The sequence below is a fragment of the Lepisma saccharinum genome, chromosome 24 (genome assembly GCF_977018435.1).
Source record: "Lepisma saccharinum chromosome 24, izLepSacc3.1, whole genome shotgun sequence".
Lineage (NCBI taxonomy): Eukaryota > Metazoa > Arthropoda > Insecta > Zygentoma > Lepismatidae > Lepisma > Lepisma saccharinum.
The window spans coordinates 59,633,852-59,649,191 of record NC_139252.1 but is presented as its reverse complement, the minus strand read 5'-3'; the positions used below and the strand labels follow the sequence as shown (position 1 = coordinate 59,649,191).

General features: G+C 38.8%; 1 protein-coding gene across 5 annotated transcripts in view; it reads left to right on the top strand.

The window, feature by feature from the left end:
• Nucleotides 1–15,340, top strand: part of LOC145978034 (uncharacterized) — a 63,014-nt gene that overhangs the window by 14,185 nt on the left and 33,489 nt on the right. Inside the window, exon 1 of one of the 5 annotated variants that reach the window (XM_083110424.1) lies at nucleotides 13–244. The exons of 3 other annotated variants lie outside the window; for them this stretch is intronic. The gene's annotated coding sequence lies outside the window, so the exon portion shown is untranslated. Of the gene's footprint in view, nucleotides 1–12; nucleotides 245–9,152; nucleotides 9,280–15,340 lie in introns of those variants that run through there. One more of the 5 variants, XM_083110425.1, reaches the window with a different exon arrangement.

Below are 15,340 nucleotides of genomic sequence, written 5' to 3'. Positions count from 1 at the left end.
GGCTATCATCGATATGTAGCCAAAACGGGGAAATTTTGGGCGTAGAGGCTTGCAACTGCTTCCGTGTTCTTTTTCTGGAAGAGGTGTGACTGGGAGATTCCATTGGGCAGTTCCAGTGCGTGACGTTGCGTTTTAGCTCCTGCTCGCCCAAATGTTACACAAGAAACGAAGCTATTGTTCCGTTCAGGGACGTTGCCAGTCGGTTTAGTGTGTGTGGGCTCACTAGAGCAAGAAAAATTTTCAGGTGGGTTCTGAATCTTGTTCCATTTTCACTACAAGCATCTACCCTGTCTCTTTCCTTGTAATTGTATCATTTTTCTATTTCGCTCTCGCTTCCCGTACTATCATCCCCTTCTCAAAGTATTTTCGTCGGGAGGGAGTTGAACGACTCAAGCCCCCCCCCCCCCGCCCATTGAAAATTTGCCTCGTCCATTTCAAGTTACAAAAAAGCAGAAAGTTTGTCATTTTTATTGATAATAACAAATAAAAGCTCAGTTAGCGTTCGATTAGAATAACCAAAGTAAGAACTGAGGTTGAAAAAATTGAATCCGGTCTAGTGTTTTAGTGAAATGTATTCTAAACTAGGGAGGTCGAGATAAGCACCGGTATAGATTTTCATCTTTAGTTAAGGTGACCAGATTTGTAAAACAAGAAAACAGGACAGTTTTCATATTTTCCTCAAGGAAAACTGGGAGACGACAAAATGTACCAATTTGGTATGAATGAAGATGACCGGACCCCTCTCAGATTTTCTTCATATTTGGCATACTTACTAATTGAGGCCTGCTAATGACGAATCTGAAGTTAAAATTTGTCGGAAACGTCTAGAAATTGCGAACTATTGACGTGTGGTTAGGTTAGTTCGATTACACAGAGAAAAATGTTTGTTTTGATTAACCAAAAAAAAATGGTAGTGGTGAACAAATCGTTTGTTTAAATAGGCATCAACCAAACAATTGTTCACCATTACCAAAAGAATTGGTCAAGTTCTATTTGTTTGTCGTAAACAATTTTTTGGTTACCAAAACCAAATATTATTTTGGTAATCTAAGAAAATGTAGCCCATTTGTTTAGGAAAACCAAATAATTTAGTCAAAATTACCAAACGATTTGTTAAATAATTTATTAATAATTACTTATGTTGCAATGTGGCTAATTTGAGCTAGGGTTCTCAAAATACACATTCAGAATAGAGAATTCACATGAACTACCCGCTTTCCTAGCATGTTTGTTTTTCTGCGGCACACTTACCTTCTACTTATATACTCCAGAATCAAAAGGTTGCTCATGGGAGATTCACTTTTATTCAATGCAGTACATTTTCTTCTTTAATTTGCAGCTTTGATGTTTACATATCTTTCGAAGAATGTTAAAGCACAATTTTTTACTATGATTATAATCAAACGTAGCATTATTTGTTGTACAAAAACGTATGTTTCTTGTACACATTTTGACAGAACCATCTAGCGGCCGGTGTAGGAAACTCAGTATAAAGTAAGTATATTCTGAGCTTTTTTTTTTTCAGAATATTAGGTTACACAGCAACATAAGACTCACTTCGAGTAATTATCTATATACATGAGTTTCAATTTTCGACAAAATATTTTTATACTACACTCGACGAAACTGGACAATCGTTATTTCAAATTCGAAAGCACGCTCACGCACATATAGTAAATTTAACCAAACGTTTTGTTTCTCTTTACTTACATTATGTATAATTTTGTTTACGAGTACCATATTTTGTCGGACCAAATTTTCTGGTATTCTTAAACAAAATTAATTAGTAATTACAAGCAATATTTGGTTATCGGAAACAAAAAGCATAACCAAACAGCTCAACCAAACTTTTTTGGTAATTCCAAACAAAACAGTTTTTTCTGTGTAGGTTAGGCAAACATAGTTAAAATTTGGTGTCGTGGTAGTATCAGGAATATACATATTTGCTTGTGAAACAAAAAAATTTCGCAAAAATCGACTGTTTCCATTCCGAAAACTGACGCTTTATTTTCGCTTATTTTGCAATTTCTACACGTTTCCGACAACTTTTAACTTCAGATTCGTGATTAGGAGGCCTCAATTAGTGAGTATGCCAAATATGAAGAAAATCGGAGAGAGGTCCGGTCATGTTCAGTCGTTCCTTAGATCCTCTTAATCAAAATTAATATTATCGATAATATTGGGGGGCTCGAGCCCCCCCCCAAGCCCCATGGAGTCTGCGCCTATGCTTACATAATATAGTGATATGCGCTGCACAGGGGTTCTATTGAGTTCCGTAATAAGACCGGAACCATTTTTCTAGCACAATTTGAGTTCGGTCATTTCAATGCGGTACTTTGACCCTATTTAAATTGATCTGGAGAAAAAGTTCCTGGACCGAATTTAAATACATTCAGAAAGAAATGTTCCTGGACCGAATTGAAATATTTTAGATGTATGATTCTTCTTCAGTACATCTTTTTTTTAAATAATGACCTAGAACCACTGTTCTAAAATAAGACACTGTGCGAATTAAGCATTTTGATTTGGGGGAGGGGGCGATGCCCACTCAGTGCTAAATTTTGCCATTTCATTTTTGTGTTTTCTTGGTTATGTGTATGCAAATTTGTTTATGTTACGAGTCGCAAACTAACCTATTTCCTTGTGGTTCTAAGTTTTCTAAAGTACAAAACAGTTTTCTGAAAATCTTTAAAGTCTTGAATTTCCGCAACTTTTGTTGCAAAAACGCTTCAGGCTACAAGGCAGTGTCTTCCTTTTCCTTCACGTCTTGAAAATCGTTTCTGAAATGCCTTTACTATCATACGAATTCTATTGGAGTTTAAGTGTTACTAATAATTATACCCACTACTTTGTTGAGCCAGGCTCTCCCTACCAGGTTTCCTGTCAGCGGCGTCCCGGATTTCCCAGATTTGCGTTTATGAAATATAGAAACCCTACTCTGTGTGAAACCTCCTGTCGCCTGGTCCGAAAGCAGTGTTGCTACAGGTCCAGGAATTTTAAATAAATTCAATTCCGGTCCAGACGTATATGGGTCCTGGACCGTAAATAACCTTTTTATCTAAATTATTTCCATTCGGTCCAGGAACCTTTTTTCCGGATCAATCTGAATATGGTCCAGGAACATTTTTTTCCGGATCAAATCAATTTAAATCCCGTCAAGGAACCTTTCTTCCAGATGAATTTCAATACGGTCCAAGTTCCGCATGGGAATGAAACAATACCAAACTTGGACCGAATTTAAATTGTGCGAGAAGAAAGGTTCTGGTCAGGCACGTATCCAGGAATTCCTTTCCGGGGGGGGGGCTCAACACCATTTTTGTAAGGGGTATAGTAAGAACCTCACAATTGTGTGTTGAAGACCACTGGTGGCAATTGGGTTCCAAAACGGGGGGGGGGGGGGGTGCGGAGGGCGTTGCAAGGAAAGTTTGCTTTCTCTTGGTAGCCAAGGCTTAACATTAAGAGGTCATAATGTTGAGGCAAAAAAATAGAAAATGGGGAGCAACTATCCCTTAAATCGTTGCCACTGTAAGGCTATCATTTTAATCAGAACGTGAAATCGGAACATTTTTTACCACTCGACTCCTCTGTGCCGGAACCATCTCAGTATGTGTGTTTGTCCATTTCATCTCATCAGACATAAAAACATCTATGGTGTCTTTGAGTGTTTTTACGAAGCTGTTGCACATGCATGGGATGGACAATCCACTCGACAACGCGAGATTCAAATTGTGGGCTGCGAACTGGACGCAGAAAGTTCTCGAATATTTCTATCTGATTCGAGCCTGAACACCTCTAACGTGTCTTGTCCTCCCATTTTTTCAGCTCTTATAAAAGCCGAAACCCACCAAATTGTTCAAGATTCAGGCCTTAGCACTCACGAGTGTTCAAAAATGCCTGTCACAGCTTCCGCTGTCTTGTCATATATCGGCACGAAACAAAGGAAGTCTTCTCGAATACAGGTGGATCACAAAACAATTAATGCACAGTGAAAACCCTTCCGTTCCCAACACATCTAATGTCTCGTCTCCCAGTATTATCAAATGCTTACTCATTTATCCCCAGTGACGTGCCCAAGGAAGGTTTGGTGAGGTAATAACCCCATTTGACCCAGTATTCCTAAATATATATATATATATAAAATAGGAACGTCAAAGACAGGGAAGAAATGGCAAAATCAAGACTGACCACCCACCAAAATGGTATGCGTAACCCCTCTCCCTTCCGAAAATCCTGGGCACGCCTATCTTTATCTTGGATACTTTTTTTTAAAATCAACTCACCAGAAGTTTTTATCATCGTATTGGAGATTGAAGTAAGATGCGTTCTTCCTGCAGGTTTGGATATGATCCTTTAGGGTGCTGTCGTCTGCCTGCATTCACACCTAACCTTAACAAGGCCCTAATTTTCCATCCTTGTGACATGGATTTTCAAGGTTTCAGACCGAAGGGACACGCGATACATGTTGATTGGAATGGGCCAATCAACAGCAACGTTTCACACCGTAGCGACACAAAAGGCCGCACAAACCTAATCTTCAGGCGATACGGTGTGAAATCTCCCTTATTAGGCCACTGTCATTGTCGCCTCGAAGTAGTAGCTCTTGTTGAAGAAACAGAAAAAATTATCCTCAACCGGTGGGAATGCTCCTCAGTTTTCTTCTCTCTCCTATATTTTCTGTGCTTGTTCACTATACAGGAACACCTTACGATTTGATATACACAGGACATGTACTATGTAGACATTTTAACGAAAAAATGGTTGAAGTCAAGGATGGCTAGGTGGCTCAGTTGGTAGAGCCCTGATTTGGGTCCTGGTAGAGCCTGCAATTTCAGCCTAAAATGTCTACATATGCAACATCTTCTTGCTTTCTCTTCTCGACATTCGTAAAATTTTCGGCTGTCTCTTTATGGTAGTTAAGTGTTTGAATGTGTTTCGAACCCAGTAAGCTTAAACAAAAGTATTTTTTTATACCATGAAATTCTCGGACTGCATATACGAAATTTAGTTCTGGCACAGTTGATCTATGCAGCTTATTTCTGTTTTAATAAACCACTCCAATATCCGGTACTGCTGAAATATTCACTTTAGAGAGAGACCTTTCATCTCTTCGGCCCTTGAACCGAACTAGCACCACACCGAGGCCCCGGAAGTTCTGCTGTCGTCAATGTCTTCATTTTCGAATCACTATATCTTATAAAGCAACCAGAGGACGCTGACTGATCTGATCACCAATCGACTGTATGAATTGTCACACTTACCTCTGAAATCTCATTAACAGATTCTTTGTACAGATGAACCGAAAAATTGAATCCGCGTATTTATATCCTTATTATATTCCAGAACGTTCCGCAGATAAAACGATTCGTTAATATCGCCAGTAGTTGACTCCTACCCTCTCCCGCCTTCCTGGGATTAGAAATTACAACGAATCGCCCTACGTGTGGCGCTACCTTTGTTGTGCAGCTTCCAAATGCTGACAAGTTTCTACATAGTGCTCAAGTGCGCTGCGACAACACCGAAAGCGCAAGAAAAGTGTACGAGCAATATTATCAACAACAGGGTTATAGAACATTCTCCGTCTTGCCTCGATAATTGTCTATCTCCTTAAATCATCGTCACATTATTCAAAAAGCCAAAAAACTGATTTTATCTAGTGTAAAATAAAAAAAAACCTGGGGGGCTCGAGTCACCTCAACCCCAGCTTGGATACGTGCTATTAACAATAACAGGGTTATAGAACATTCTCCATCTTGTCTCGATAATTATTTCTCCCAAATTATCTTCATATTATTCAAGACGCCAAAAATCTAATTTTATCTAGTGTAAATTGGAAAATTTACGGAGGGACGGGGACTCGAGCCATTAACAATAACAGGGGTATAAAACATGCTCCGTCTTGCCTCGATAATTATTTCTCTCCTTACATTATTTTCACATTATTTAAGATGCAAAAAACTTAATTTTATCTAACTAAACTGCAAAATTTCCTGGGGAGAGGGTCGAGCCCCCTGTGCCCCATCTTGGATACGTGCTATTATCAATAACACGATTACAGAACATTCTCCGTATTGCCTCGATAATTATTTCTCTCCTTAAATTATTGTCACATTATTTTATTTCACACCACAAGAAATAAAAAACCTCATTTTATCTATTGTAAACCTAAAACTTTCGGGGCCTCGAGCCCTCCCTCTGGATACGTGCCTGGTTCTGGTCCTGTTGCCGAACCCTTTAGAATTTATAGGTCCCTATCCGAAAGCTCACATCGAAGCGACACGTCTTACTGGAATACTTGACCAATCGAATGCAGGCTTGCGCAGCGTATCACCTGTCATTTTGGTGTGAAATCTCCCTACTTTCACAAAGCAAATTTACGAAGACTGCCCATTTCCAATACGCAAAGCAACTCGTCCTGCGAGTAATCGTAGCAAGGAAGTCGAGCAAGAACAGCCAACGAGAGCGAAGATTAAAAATACCGTGAAGAAGACGTCAAAACAACCAAACTGGAGCAGGGTGGCAGACATGGAGAGAAGCAGTGTTGCCAAGTGGCACGTAATTTGTTCAATTAGTTCCAACTAGAGATTGATCGATTGGCTTTATTTTACTTCGCTTCTTGTGCAACTTTAAGCTAATTTGCGAAGATTGGGATGAGTAATGATATTGATGAATGGACACTCACAAACATCCATGCTCAGGCTGGGATTCGAACCCGGGACCCCTTGTTCAATTAGAACCTTGGTGGTCTAGTCTCCGTGGTGGAGTGGTCAGCACAGCGCGCTACGACGCCAGGGGTTCCGGGTTCGAATCCCGGTTAGGGCGTAGATGTTTGCTTGATTGATTGAATCGGTGTTTTAAGTCCACTTTATGCACAGTGAAGCTAATCGGGACTGGACCTACATTTTAAAGTGGGGTCCGAACCACTATGTCCCTCCACCGGGTATCGAACCCGGGGCCCCTTGATTACAAGACGACGACGCTACCACTGCGCCATCGGGGAGGCCACTTGGATGTTTGCGTTTGTCCGCAATGAGAGAACGGAGAATTTAGTAACAATTGACAAATGTTAAAAACTGAGAAAAAGTTAATAATGGGAATACTACCGCTTAGGGATACTACTGTGAAAAAATAAAGTCGGTATGGCGTCTGACTACCACGCGGAAGACCCGGGTTCGATTCCCGGGATGGGCGATCTAAGATCGTGGGAATATTTTCCGGTCTTGGCCCCCCATAAAGTGTCTCCCAGCCTCAAATCAATGGGCACCTGGTGGCAACCCTGGGGGTAAAGGCGACCGGAGCGTGGTGCTGATCACATCACCTCCGAAATGACCTAGATCGAGAATGTTTGGGCCCTACCCACCACATCCTCTAAATTTGCGTGCTTTACCTTTAGCTCAACTTGGAACTTGATCGAAATCACACCCGCCGCCATGCTTCTGCCAAAACGTTTCCCAGCGTGCTGTAAACACACCTGATAAGCATTGCGCTTACCGCCTTTGTGGCAGTCATAGACAACCCTTACATACAGGGAGCGGAAGTTGATGAAATGTCATCTTTTTCCTGCCCATTAAATATACACAATATTACACTTCGTCAAAAAGGTAATTTTAAAGTGCAATTTTTTTGGCCAGTTTTAAGGCCATTGTCCCCGATTTTCGGCATTTTTCCGTCATTTTCCGCAATATTCGGTGTATTGTTTCGTCATATTTTGTCACTTCTTTCATTTTGGTAATATTCTTGAGTCTATTCACCAAGGTGAAATATATATCTCACAGGATTGCAATTTACGAGCGAAAGAAATGCTGAACTGGGGACAGTCTTTGTTGTGTCGGGGGAAACCACCACGTTGTTGAATTGGTGTTTTAAGTCCACTTTATGCACAAGCTAATCGGGACTGGACATACAGTTTAAAGTGGGATCCGAACAACTATGTGCCTCCACTGGGTATCGAACCCGGGACCCCTTGATTACAAGGCGGCGACGCTACCACTGCGCCGTCGGGGAGGCCCTGAAACCACCAGGTGTCCGTCTGAGGCAAACTGGGAAATTAATACATTTTACACCAATTCATTTAGTGTGTACGACTTTTTCATTAAATTATTTTGAATTTATTCTGTTGTTTCCATTGGAAATCCTCGTTGCATATTTTAATTGAATGTGCATGTGGTATCATTTGGTGCCTTTTTTTTTAAAGCAAGATTGCATTTTGTTTAATTTCCTTTTCATTTCAATTTTTAACCTGAAACTAACAAATTTAATGGTCATTTTTTGCATTTTTACGTCATTTTTTCCCATTTTTTAGTACATTCTATAGGTCATATGCCTATTTTTTTTAGGTCATCAACTTCCGCTCCCTACTTATATACATAGGCATGCGCAAGGTGGACAATTGCCCCCTAATCTATTCACTTAGAAATTCAGTGTGGAGTGATTTTATCGCTGTTAATAAACAATATCATACTCTTACAAAAGATGATGCAATTTCAAGCCGATGAAAGTTGAGGTGGGGGGATTTGTTATGTAAAAGGCTGTGCCAGTTACAAAGTGGAGATGTTTAAAACTCTTGTACCAACGATTGAAGACTAAAATTATACAAGAAACAGAGAAATTAGACATCAAGCATTGCGCAAGTGCTTGTTTCTGACTCACGGTTGCTATAGTTATTCTTTTTTTCAGAGTAGTATAAGCGCCTGAAATATCGTATTTCGTTTCTATCTGCAATCAGCTGATTAATTGTAATAAGAAGTGGAAGAACTTTCAAGTTATAAGTTTAAATAATAGCAAAAACTCAAGGTAAAGTAAATTTTTAAATATAATGTCTAATAAAAAGGAAATTAATTACGTACAAGATTTATCCACCCCCAATTAACATACCCAATGTATGTGACACACACCCACAAAAGTGTCACAAGTCCCTAATTCGAAGCTAAATTAGCCTTCGAACTCCCTAAAATCGTTCGTGCACCCTTCTAGATCGGAATATCTGAATAAACCCTCAATAAGGGATCTTTTTAAATGTATTGTTTGTGAAACTAAATTTTAAGGTCGAAGAGGGAAATTTTTGGACAGAACATTTCCCTTCGCGTGGCAACACTAGCGGAATATTATGGCGTATCTATCTTCCGACCTGCTTACGCCGACTTCCCTTTAGTTGGCAATCTTCTGTAGGCAGAATGATGTCACGATAAATTGCAGTGTTCTAATATGTGACTCATATGCAAGAAAGATAACGCCATTGGTCGACCCACTTCCACAACTCGTGTAAAGGCCACCCAGAGGTCGGTAAGTTAACACATACGAGTAAGGTACAGTGTTCAGAGAGTTAATTTTTAAAAATAACCGACTTACAGTCACTCATTTTAACCTTAGAATGTATACGCTAAAATTACGATCACAAACGTATACGTGGGGTTCAGGAAACCCCATATGTTATTTCGACATAAAATGTACTTAAAAGGAATTTCAATATTTTTTAACAACAATAAATTAAGTACAAAATGATAACTTATCTGAATATTCAGCAATGTTCGTTATTGTTCAAACTGTCGCAGTCAATACACATAATGGCACGGAGGTCTGGATACATTGGTTTCTTGCACATTTTACACTCTAAGGTACTTCTAGGACAGATGGCACATCTTTTCTTTGAAGTAGTTTCTTTAGTTCCTTTGTTTGCCCTATGAATCTGTTCTCTGCATAGGCGCAGACTCCATGGGGCTTGGGGGAGCTTGAGCCCTCCCAATGTTATCGATGTGCGGACAGAGGAACCCCCCCCCCCACCCCAAATAATTTTGCTTAAGAGAATCTAATGTATTATTTTGCTTCTCTTGTAAAGTTTACTCTGAATTGTGCCACATGAACGTAACTTTAAATACACATTTGAAATGTTCTAGACCATCAACTTTGGGGGGGGGGGGGTCTATGACCAGAGACAGCAAAACACATGACTAATTACTATATTCTAAGTATATAATTATGAGTATTGTTAACATTTTTTACTAAAAAGAGTTTCAAAAGACGATGTGCATGAGCTAGGGGAGTGAATGGGACGTTCGGGCTACAAATGGCTCTCACATGACATTCAGATCGAGATTTTTGATATCTGTTTTGCGCTCCGTGGTAGCAGATATTAAAAGTCGGGAATATTTTGCTATTATGGTTGACGAAACTTGTGAGTAGTATAATTGATGATACTATTGGCGCGATAAAGTATGAACCCCCCTCAGGCAGATTTGGCTACACTTAAAACAAGCTCAACATGCCCATATGAGTTTTTTGCTCAAGTGTGGAACCCTGTCTAATCCAAGATTTTTGTAAAAATGCCCTCGGGAATTTCCTGTGAAAGTATGACCCCCCCTCAGATTGATTTGCCTACACTTATAAAAGGCACTTCTGTGAGATTGTTGTCCATAAATTTGTTAAAAATATGCCCCTCTTGATATTTTTTTTTGGCTACACTTAAAAGTAAGCCCCCCTCACACACACACACACACACACACACACCCACACCCACCCACACCCACACCCACCCACACCCACACATATTTACTTCTGGTTTAAGTTCAATTGGACACCAGCCTCATCTCATATATCTAGTACTAAGACAATGTAATTCTTCTAGAATTGCTCTGTGACTCTTTCATTTCTTACATCATAAACACATGATTTTTCACCTATGAGAATAACACTACATATAGTGTCATCAGGGAGTGTATTGTGGAATTCACAGATAATTTTAATGTTTGTTCTGTCATTAACCACAACTTGTTTTCTTTTTGAAGTGTTGATGACAAACATGGGTCTCTGTGCTTTGAATTCATCTGGTGTGTAATACATGTCAGTATTGCCAGTAGTGACCCTTTTGTATGCCGTAAATGCTTCATATAATTTAAGAAAATCATCCTTGGACATGTCTAAATTATAATTTTCTCTAGGAAATACCTCATTTCTGCCATTTTTAAGATATATGTTCTTGATGTTGCAGTTATCAAATCTACTTGAATTTTTTTCCTGATTATTGTGTCTTCCAGTCTGAAACAGTACCACCACAAAATCCGGCATGTCATATTGTATACTGGAGAATGAATTTGTAGCATCAAACTCATAATAAGTACCAGCGGCAGGCTTCTGTACACATTGATATGTATAAAATTGTAAAGGTACTTGTGGATTTTTTATTATATCTGCTTTGTATTTAAGAGCATAACTGGCTTCATATTCAACAACTGGGATTCTTAGCTCCATAGTCTGAATAATGCAATTGCCTTCATCAGGTAGGGTATTAGGCAGAGCTTCCCCTGTAGAGTTTAATGTACTGTACCTCATCAAAGCATTATTATCATTGGCAGCTCTTCTAAATGTGATTCTTAAACCACCCTTCCACATAATATCTTTGTAATCTGAGAAGAATCCTGGCAACAGACGCATTGCGAACAGCACTGTGTGGCTTTTGGATATAATTTTATCACCAGCCTCAAATCCACCTATTTTGTAGTAAGAAGCCTCGGTTGTGGATAATTTTAGTGTGGCCAAAGCTGTGGAGGTAATGCCGGGATAATCCACTCTGTTTATAACAACACCATGCTTTCTGATCTCAATTTCAGAGAACAGATGCGGCACAAAATTATCTACCAATCTTATATTTGAATTTGCCGGATAATCTGTTCCATCGAGCTTTACAACATCAAATTTGATGTATAGATCTGCTCTGTGGGGGTGTATAAAGCCATCCCCTACATCAAGATCAACCTCAATTTCTGTGTTGGGTTGATTTAAATTTGCAAATGTCCTCCTGTTTGGGGGGAATGATTGTAGCTCATAACTCTCAATATTTTCCATTTTTTTTTGTATGTATTTTTATTTAAATATTAATCTCTATGATAGCAGTTGTTGTGGCTCCAGCAAAATCAACTAATTCTTCTTTTTCATTAGTGACCATCAATTCAATGTTATCTATTCTATTATGGCACACAGGAAAATATAATGTTGGGGATGGAGTGTAGATGATTGGCTCCATAAATTCAGAATTAGGTTTAAATGTTGCAATGATGCCAGTTTGTTTGTGAGTGCCTATGCCATTTGATTTGGTGATCATACCCTCGGCCACATTACAGTGAATATTCAGAGTCTCTATGGCTAAGAATTTAGGTATATTAATAGCAGTGTGTTTGATGGCTGGTTCAAGTTTTGTGTTGTTCTCAAAGCCTAACAGCTCTCCTATAGTACCCAGATCCACTGTTTCTGTAGCAGATACAATCTCTACTCTGTGAGTGACAGAATTTTGAGTTAATACTATACCTCTGGGTAATTGAGCATTTAGAGTGGACAGATTATCTTGCCCTGGAGTGATGACAATTTTTTGATCCCCTACTGCAATTTTGTTGTTGTGGTGTGTAATATTAGGGATCAAGTACATGCCATAAAATGCTCTGAGAGCTATTGTTTTGGGATACACTATATCATCATGTAATTTGAGTTTCAATATTGAATTTTGGCTGGTGAGATGGAATACCCCCATGATGTTTTAAATACCACAAGGCCTTTTGAAAATTTTCAATTGATGGTTTATTTATTTGAGACATATATCTGAGAACAGATAAACACAAATGTCCACAATTAACATCTTTGAAGTTTTGAACACGGGCATTATTGTAATAAAGATTAGCTGATTTTAGATATTTTACTAAATTTTCAGGTGGAACACCTCCAAATGAATCAAACACAAATGCCTCATTGTTTAAATATTTAAGATAACAAATCCAGTGAGTGCCCTGATTTTTGTACTTATCCAAATTAACAATGCCACACTCTTTGTTGAGTGGTTGCTCTGGCAAAGAATCAGACATGTACACACCTCTAAAATTTTTGATGCCCAGTGGCTTGATTAAAGCTTCAATATCTTGGTTTGTAAGGGGCTCTTGTTTTTTTTAAACTTATTTATGGCTCTCTTAACACCTTTGCCTTGTTTCTCCATGGCCAGGTTATGGCGCTTCAATTCATCTAATTCTGCCCTATTTTTCTTGGCATCTATTACTGTTTTTGCTATGGCAGCTGATCCCCCAGCCAAGCTCCCAACAGCCCCAAGTGCTGCTAAGATGGCAGGGATAGTAAATATGAAACCCCCTGTATGCAATTTTTTCCTGGATTGCTGTATTTTTTTTAATTGGGGGGTACTAAGTAATAATTTCATACCATGGCCCTTGGCAATACAAGAGCTTTTTTTCTTGCGCTGCTTTTTGGTTAAAAGACTATCAATAGTTTTAAGAGATTTAAGACCTGCATAAGGTATTTGATACATAACACCCTTGGCCTTCTTTCTAGGTTTAATATATACATATTCACAGCCCCCACCCCAGTTTTTGTTTGGTGTTCATAGCTATGGTGGTCCCCAATGCTGCTATTCTTTCACTCAAAGAAGCATCTTTGCTTACAAATCTACCAAATGCAGCCTCTTCTAATTTCTTGTCTGCAACATGTCTCTTGTCAAGATCAGAATGTGTGTTGTATGCTATGTCATGGTCTCTACAAGCAGCATCTAGGGGATTAACACCAGGATCACCTCTGTTTAATCTATGGTCCAATTTTGTACCGGGACCACAATACTGATAGCCTGGAATATGTAGTTCAAATGGCAGCTTGTTTATAATGTCATTAACCAACCCCCGACCCTCAGAAATATTCCAAAATTTAGGTGGTAGAGTATTAATAATTTTTATAAGATATCCAATCCCCTTAGTGTCATTCACTATAAAATTAGACAATTTTGTGCTTATCATGTCCATAATTCCAACCTTTTCATTGTAAAAATTGTGGTTGCCAGCATTTTCCTCCCCAGCTATCACCAATAACCTATCTACAAGTTTCCTGACATCATCAACCCACACAAATTCTTTAGGCAGGGTGTTGTATTGTTTGATTCCACTGCCAGTCTTGATCTGTGACCATATGGGCTTGATTAAGTTGTTATATTTTGCTCCACTGCTAGACTTGACTCTTTTTTGTGTGGGATCATTGTTCTGGTATAGAGCATCTGATTTTATTAATATTTCTTTGTAGTGCTCATAATCTTGATCTGTATAGCTGCCAGGTCTCTTCCTAGTCATCAGTTCCCACAACCCAGGTGTGCCGGGATATTTAACAAAACCACCCTTTTCTCCAAGATGAGATTCTGAATATACAATAAGATCATCTCCCATAAATGTTACTCTGAAATTGCCAATTCTATGTATGATGCTACCATCACGCTCTGTGTCAGCATATAAGCCAAAGACCTCATCTTTGTTGTCTTTAGGTGTGCTTAAATATTTTTGAGCAAGAAGACCCAATTCAATAGGATCCAGAGTAGCTTCAATTCTTCGAGGAGCAACAGGACTAGGTGTATGAATACTGGAAAGTGGGGTGATTGGATAATCTAATATGTTCCTTGCAGCTACAGGTACAAGCTCTGTGATCAAATTTTGATTTTGCTCTGTAACAGTTTTGATATTTTTACCTAATTCACTAATAGCATCAATAATAGGCTGTTCTGTTTGTTTGTGTTGTTCATAAATTCCTCGGTTCTCTGATTTCCATCCCTTAAATCTTTTTACAAGATAATCTCTTAATTTAAGATCATCAATGATTGGCCTTTTCATGGTTATTTATATATGTTTCAATGTCTAGAAAATTGTTGATTTTATTTCTGTATTTGCCACTATTGGGTTTTCTTGTCATATCAATTGTGACAAACCCATAACTGTCCTGGTTCCAGCACCTACTGCAAATCTTAGAAAAATCATTGTAGCTCAAGTCCCCATCTACATATTCATCATGTATGTGTTTGAGGTTGGTATGATCTTGATGAAACACACATATAAAATTGCTGTTGTCTCGGATCAGCTGCTTCGGTATTTTAGAAAAACACTGTGCCAGGTAGAAGCAATCAATGTTTTTGTGTCGGCCCTGTGTAAAGAAATTTCTAACCTTGTTTTGATTATCCAGTATAATGTCATCAAACACAACAACAGAATTATCGAGACATTCATGAAGTGGCTTAACATCTGATTCAAAAGTGGCAATATCCAGTCCATCATATAGCTTCATCAGCTGCTGATATTTTAATTGTTCCAAGCTCTTAGAGAAAACATACAAGTGCCTGTTTTTCCAGTCTAACCAGTTGGGTGCCAATAAAAAATTATCAATCATTAGTGTAGTTTTACCACAAGCTGATGGCCCAACAATAAGACATCTAATATTATCAGGCAGCAACTTGCCATTTCTCTTAATCTGCTGTTCAGGTTCTGGCAGCCTTTTTATAACATCCCAGGTGCTCATATTATCACTTTGTCTGCATCGATCCAGCTGT